The 8052-nt window shown below is 38.5% G+C and overlaps 1 pseudogene across 1 annotated transcript; it reads left to right on the forward strand.

Annotated features, from left to right (window-relative positions):
* The first annotated feature begins 448 nt into the window (after positions 1-448).
* Positions 449-4304, forward strand: LOC149039130 (uncharacterized; annotated as a pseudogene). Its single transcript, XR_016180670.1, has one exon. The product of XR_016180670.1 is annotated as an uncharacterized LOC149039130 (transcript).
* The last annotated feature ends 3748 nt before the right edge of the window (positions 4305-8052 follow it).

Genomic DNA, 8052 nt, shown 5'->3' on the forward strand with positions numbered 1-8052 from the left:
TGCACTTATAGAATGTGTTGATGATGATAAGAACTGCGATTTAGAAACTAAATTTGATCTTTTTCTTTGAAAATTATCAAGTGAGACTTGGACGGAGGTAGGTAAATTGTACCAAGAGATGATACCGCATAAAAATATTTATTGTTTTTTTAGAGGGCACGGTAACGAATCTTGCAATCTGATTGGTTCTTTACCCGGTCAGTATTTCCTATCTCTGCCCACGGGCCACGGTAACGCTTTCGTGAGTCGCCGAGTACATCCCAACTTTCGTTGTCATTTTTCATAAATATACCTCGTTTTTCGGCTGGGCAGTATTTTTAAGCAAACACGTCGGTCACTACCTCAAGCCGATAAATAACTTATGAATCCTCTCTTTTCTCTCTATCAAATCACTTTGGTTGACAGAAAAATATTGCTTTCAGAATGAATTTGTATAAACGATAGTGTCATTACGTTGGTTGACAAGCGGCCTAAAAACCGTCTGCAATTAATTTTAATCGTTCACAAAAAGTACCCAGAAAGTTGAAACGTGAGGTATTTGGTTACAGTTAAACTGAACGATGGAACTTTCATTCATTTAAGATCTGAATTTTCTCGAGCAATTTGTTCATAGTGAAAGAGCGACCGAAGTTTTAATTTAAGTTCTACAACAAATATACGCTCCTGGTGAGTCTTTCCAATTCCGTTCAATTTGGACATTTGTACCTTAAATTGCACAACAGAAATTGAAGGAATTTTTTGAGAAAAGGCCGCATTACATTCCCTTGTGTCTCGTTGGAGTGTGCCGTTCGAATTTAGTTTTTGTGAAGGAAAGATCAGAGTTTAACATGCCATTACAGCAAACAAACGAGCAAACTCTCACAACTTCAAAATAAAAAAATTGAATTTACTCACAATTACTTTCCTCGCCGTTTACTTAATGAACAGAGGTAAATCTTTGTACATGAATGAATGGTCGAGTGAATGGTTGAGAGTGAATAATACTTTCCGTTAGATCATTAACTGATTTTGAAGAAAACATTGTCGAGACAGTCCTTGCCAAACTAGTTCTGTTTGTTTTCAAATGTTCCTACGCTTTTTTTTTTCTTGCGCGCTCTCTAATTGACAGGTGTCAGATTGTGACGGATACTTGTAAAAGTAATGTTTCAAAGTTTGTTTGGAAGCCTTTTAAATCACCTTTATCGTTACGGAAATGAAAATGTTTCGCTGAGGCATCTCTCTTAAATTTGCGTCACCTCTATTTTAATTACCATTTACCCACTCAAATATTGTTCAGTTTATGGAAGATCTTGCCGTTTTTACGTCCATAAATCATTCGGGTTCTTTCGGAAAGAATTTCGTCAAGTTTGAAAACAATAAATATGTTATTTACCGGCTAAGGGTCGGTCCGTATGGTGAAAAACTGTGACCTCGGTCTTGAAAATGCTGCCCTCGGCCTACGGCCTCGGGCAGTATTTTCAAGACCTCGGTCACAGTTTTTCACCATACGGACCTCCCAGCCGGCAAATAACATATATTTATTGTTTTTTTAGAGGGCACGGTAACGAATCTTGCAATCTGATTGGTTCTTTACCCGGTCAGTATTTTCCTATCTCTGCCCACGGGCCACGGTAACGCTTTCGTGAGTCGCCGAGTACATCCCAACTTTCGTTGTCATTTTTCATAAATATACCTCGTTCTCCGGCTGGGCAGTATTTTTAAGCAAACACGTCGGTCACTACTTCAAGCCGATAAATAACTTATGAATCCTCCCTTTTCTCTCTATCAAATCACTTTGGTTGACAGAAAAATATTGCTTTCAGAATGAATTTGTATAAACAATAGTGTCATTACGTTGGTTGACAAGCGGCCTAAAAACCGTCTGCAATTAATTTTAATCGTTCACAAAAAGTACCCAGAAAGTTGAAACGTGAGGTATTTGGTTACAGTTAAACTGAACGATGGAACTTTCATTCATTTAATATCTGAATTTTCTCGAGCAATTTGTTCATAGTAAAAAAAAAAGCGAGCGAAGTTTTAATTTAAGTTCTACAACAAATATACGCTCCTGGTGAGTCTTTCCAATTCCGTTCAATTTGGACATTTGTACCTTAAATTGCACAACGGAAATTAAAGAAATTGAGAAAAGGCTGCATTAAATTCCCTTGTGTCTCGTTGGAGTGTGCCGTTCGAATTTAGTTTTTGTGAAGGAAAGATCAGAGTTAAACACGCCATTACAGCAAACAAACGAGCAAACTCTCACAATTTCAAAATAAAAAATTGAATTTACTCACAATTACTTTCCTCGCCGTTTACTTAATGAACAGAGATAAATCTTCGTACATAAATGAATGGTCGATGAGAGTAAATAATACTTTCCGTTAGATCATTAACTGATTTTTAAGAAAACATTGTCGTGACAGTCCTTGCCAAACTAGTTCTATTGGTTTTCAAATGTTCCTACGGTTTTTTTTTTTTCTTGCGCGCTCTCTAATTGACAGGTGTCATATTGTGACAGATACTTGTAAAAATAATGTTTCAAAGTTTGTTTGGAAGCCTTTTAAATCACCTTTATCGTTACAGAAATGAAAATGTTTCGCTGAGGCATCTCTCTTAAATTTGCATCACCTCTATTTTAACTACCATTTACTCACTCAAAAATTGTTCAGTTTATGGAAGATCTTGCCGTATTTACAGCCATAAGTCATTCGGGTTCTTTCAGAAAGAATTTCGTCAAGTTTAAAAACAATAAATATGTTATTTACCGGCTAAGGGTCGGTCCGTATGGTGAAAAACTGTGACCTCGGTCTTGAAAATGCTGCCCTCGGCCTACGGCCTCGGGCAGTATTTTCAAGACCTCGGTCACAGTTTTTCACCATACGGACCTCCCAGCCGGCAAATAACATATATGTATCGCAATCTGTCGTGTCCAAATCATTCAAACGAATCGAGATATCAGCAATACTTTACATAAATAAATCCACAAAATTTCGCATTTCGAACCGAAGAATACTTTAGAATTGATGTGAGATGTACGGTCTTTGTTTAACATTGCTAGGAGGCTGGCTTCTTACATCCATCTTTATAGTAGATAGCTAAACCACTCCTCCCGCTTGGACCACTGAGCCATCGTACCGCGGGATCAACAACTTCACTAATAAAAAAATGGGTATCACAACTAGCGCCATGAAGGAACTCAGAGGTCACTTGTCTTTCACTCGGATGAGATTCCACTGCAGTAAACAACAGGGACGTACGTTCCACGTGACCACTGCCATTAAAAACTTTGGTAAAACTGTAGTCCAGTACTTCAGCGGCCAGACGAACACCCTGCTAGACTCGTGTCTCTCTTTTGTTAGAATGAAAGATGACAACTCTTATCTCTTCGATCTTCGTAGGGAAGTGGAGGCATAAAAGAAGACCAGGTGAAACACGTTTATACGATCTCACTGCATTTGTTGCTGGTCACTATCGCTGGAGGACAACCGGAAGAAATCGCCTGTGCGACGACACGAACGGCGATACCTTTATAACTTTGTCAAAGGGAGACTTTTGGAAGATTTTTGTTCGTTAAGCAGTTACCGAGTCGCAGAACTGACAGGATGAACACATACTTAACTACCGACTTATACTTAGTGGCCTTAAAAAAGTGAAATGTTTTCACGAGGGTTTTGCCCAAACGAAACGTTTGAATGTTATAGGATAGCGCGAGTGAATTCATAGACCAAATAAGAGTTGTTAACATATTATCATTTCTTACGAGGTCGATAAATAAACAGTTCAAAACTTAAAAAATGGCGCCGCTAGTATAGGGGGATCGTGCTTTATCAGTCAAACTAAACTTTCGCCCTTGAAATTATGCCGGGATATTACGAAAGCCAGGAGATATAATTAAAAAACTCAAAACAGAATTAGGTGCTCCAGGGCGGCGTAAGGATGGATGTTTTTGATGACATGCTGATTTAAATGCAAGAGAGTCAATGGGTAGCACATGTGTTTGACACGATCTTTCTCGCGTGTATCTCGCGTGACACTGACTGCTCTAAGTTTTATCGTTTCGCTCACTGGAAACATCGACACAAGTGCCCTGGTTTGGGTTAAATAAGACAAGTTGTAAATACGTCATTTTGGATTGTGTAATGATAGAGGTTTCTTTGAATGATATTTTCAATTAAGCATTCGGTTAAAGAGGTATTTTTAGAGGGGTCTGTTGTTAAATCAGGCTTGTAAGAAAAGCGTTTCATCGCGAAATCGTAAGAACCTTTTTAGGAGTGGTGTAGATTTTTCAGAGTTAAAACTGAATTAAAACGTAATGTGTTTTCCGGATTTTAAGTGTCTTTTATTGTCTGCTAAGGTACTTGATGTTTGTCCCGCTTGGCTGTCTCTACAATATTTTTTGGCTTACTTGCAAAGCATTTGACGAGCTTCAGGTCGTTTGCTTTAAGAAGCTGCTACCAAAGAGCTAGTCCACCTAAGAATAATATTGAATACAAGTCGAGGCTATTTGTTGATAACAGCTGGTCAAAACCACTCAGCGGCAAATAAATCTCTCGGGGTGTTTCTGTCTTTTCCAGCATGTAGTAATTTTACTAAACAGGAAGACAATCTTAGGATCATATATGATTCAGTAGTCACCACTTCTCCGCCGTTGGAAAAATAAGACAGAATCTTTCAGGACTAGTTTGAACCGCTGTTTTCGTCATTCTCCACAAGGATTAAAAAAAATCTGTTCGACAAAATTAAGAGGAACTACAAAAGCCAAAAAAAGCAACTCAAAGCAGTTTAATTTCTTTTAATTCATACAATCATTTTTTTATTTCATTTTTCGGTATTTTTAGTTCGTTGGTATGTATAGGGTTTGCTAAAACAAAGTAAAATCATGTAAAAATTGTTGACGCTAACTTTTTTGGACGATGTTGCGTAGTGTTTAACTATAAAACAGTTGCCAAGGAAATATTGTTACAAATTTGTGAGAGTTTTCAAGGTCATCCGACTAGAATTATAACCTATTTGGTGTTGCGTCTATACAAATTGTTGGCGAGTTGGTTTGTTTCTGCCCAGATCCTCACCATGAATATATCAAGGTCGCCGCAGGGGGGAAGTTTAGTTCATTTATTATCGACAGCTGATTTATGAACTTTAGTTCAGTTTTCAAAAAGTCTCGGTTCACCACAATGAACCAAACGGTCAAGAATACATGCAAGTACATTAAGAGTCACAAACACAAACTGTGTCAGCCACGAAGCGTGCATGGTGTTTCTGTTATGTGATGCGTTTGTGAGTATTTGACAATTTTCACGGTGAACAACCTGGGTTGTGGTCACTTGTTGTCTGCGAAAGAAAACTTGAAAGTTTTCTCACGAGGTAAATGAGGTATAAAAATGCTTGAGGAAACAGCTGAAATTTTAAGTATTTTCAATGCACCGAAAAAATCATAAATACATTTTTACAGGCAAAGTTTAAAACTTTTAAAATAAACACAATCTTGGAACTTCTCCGACAAAATGAAATCCTTATAGTGGAGCAGGTTTGCAGTCTCGATTATTCCCCAGCCTTTACTATCATCAATGAAAATATGCTGGGATAATGTGGAGGACAGTAGATTAACGCAATATCTATCGAGTCACAAAAAAGATCCACATTTTCTAGCTAGTGCAGTGCAAACATGCGTTTTGCTGGGATGACATGCCGTGTCAACGTTTTAACAATACTTACGTGTTTGACACCATCTTCCTTTGTGGCTGGGTTGACATTGACCTGCCCTTCTTCTTGCGTCACGTTCACGAGAAATATCGACACAGTTACCCTACCGGTTCAGTGATCTGGTACCGAAATTACGACGCGCGGACGAGGCTAAATGCGAAGTCGTCCTCTTCGGTATGAAGAGTAAAGTGCCGTGGTGCGTTCAGTTGTTAATTGCATTCTCCCCCAAGAATCAGTCATTGGGGTCAAGAAAATAAAAGAAATGATCACTTACGAGACAAGCCGGTCATCCTTAAACAAGAAGACCCCTGCCATTACCTTAAGCAAAGTGTAACGGAAAGTATAGAGAATATGAGTATTGATGTAAAGGGTTAAAACGCATTTATAGAATGTGTTGATGATGATAAGAACTGCAATTTAGAGGTTAAATTTGATCTCCTTCTTTGAAAATTATCAAGTGAGACTTGGCTATTTTTCTGTAAATCCTGGAAAATCTTGCAAGCATATTCTTGAATCAAATGACTCTAAAGGGGATGGGGAATACTGGATCGACCCTGAGGGCAAAGGAAACCCTTTGAAGGTGTATTGTGATATGAAAATTGACGGAGGTAGGTAAATGGTACCAAGAACTGATACCACATCACCACATCACACTGAGCGCAATGAAAGAACTCAGGTCACAATTGTCTTTCACTCAGCTGTGATTCTGCTGCAGTAAGAAACAAGGTCGTATGTTCCACGTGACCACGGTCAGTAACAGCACTGTTGAAGCTGTGGTCCAGTATTTCAGCGACCAGACGGATGTGCCTCCCGATTTATGTGGGTTTTTTCAGAGAATGGAAGACGACAACTCTAAGTCGGTCATGGAGTGTGTGAGTTGTAATTATCAGGGAAAATGGAGTCATACTCTGGTATATGTGGAAGTGAGGCTGTACAGATTTGCCGTATACGTTCCACCCAAGTATCATTGGCATCTATTATATGGATACTGGTATTGCGATGACCCGTATTTTAGCCCCGGAAAATCTATGTGCGCTAAATTATTAGTTCAAACAAATATCATATCAATTTTTGGTTGACTTTCGACCCAGTGTGGAATTACAATTTCTCACTTTGTAAAAGACAAACAAATTGCGTTCAGTCCTTCGTTTGTTGACGCAGTAAGTAGTTTCTATGAATAACCTCAACTACTGAGGGTAAGACACCAGTCGTTAGTTATCCCAGGGGGCGGGGGAAAGAAGTTTAGGGGGATCACATGGCTTTCAGGATGAACGGAGGGGGAATCAGTCGTCGTCAATAGAGTACAAGGGGGGAGACTATAGAAAATTGACTGCCAATTAACTGCCAGTTATGACATGAGACTTCATAAGAAAATTACAGAACCTTAAGAGAGAATCAGGTAAATTTTATCGTGACACAACTAGAATCCTCCTACTTCCCCCCCCCCTTTCCCCTGGGGAACATTGTCAAAACGAAGGGGGGAGGGGATGGTGGAGGAGAGTAGGGATGGGAAGGAGGGAACACCTGTAGCGAGCCGTTTTCAAGGTAATTCTGTATAACCATCTTAACGCCTAAATTATGTTTATACAACTTCAAAAACAATTTAGAATGGTCGAGACAGTAGTAGTAAAATCTCTTTGTTTAGATCTGACAGAATACAACATAAACTATACAAAAAAAAAAGCAAAGAACGAATAGACAAAAAAGTGACAGGACATAGCAGAATGCGATTCTCTAAGAATCTCGACTCAGTCAAACATATTGACGACTACCAAAAGATCATAAGGGGATCTTTCGCCACTATAAACCGACTAATTTACTGAGAAAGACTGGTTTTAATAGTTAGCTTAACGGTGCATCTGTTCGTTGATAAATACTTTATGCATTTATGAAACAAAACTTTCCATGATGATCAGGTTCTTACATCTCTGAATGTTTCCATTCAGATTAATGTTTGTCCGTTCGTTCGTTTCGCAATCGATATCGTGTTACGGACAAGTGAACTGAATAATTTGTCAAAGTTAGTCAGTTTAAACTGAAATAAGTCCATACAGTTTGCTACTAAATTTTTTATATGCGTTTGTATTGACATCTAGTATACATAAACATAACAGCACGTCTGGTTCTGACCTTGAATGCGAACCAAAGTAAAATTAGCTTAGAGCAGTCTAGAGTGCATTTGACCTAAAATTTAAACAGTCACACGGAGATAACATTTTTGAATGTACAACTGACATTATACATATAGCACTTCGTCAGATAAAAACCTCAGATGCAAGATTTTCAGGTTTGCTCGATAGCCTCAACACTGGCTTGTTCTCATAATGATCGGTGTTATATCGCTATACATTTTCCTTTCAATAAAGTAGT

This window comes from Pocillopora damicornis, chromosome 10 (assembly GCF_964200805.1).
Source record: "Pocillopora damicornis chromosome 10, jaPocDami1.2, whole genome shotgun sequence".
Lineage (NCBI taxonomy): Eukaryota > Metazoa > Cnidaria > Anthozoa > Scleractinia > Pocilloporidae > Pocillopora > Pocillopora damicornis.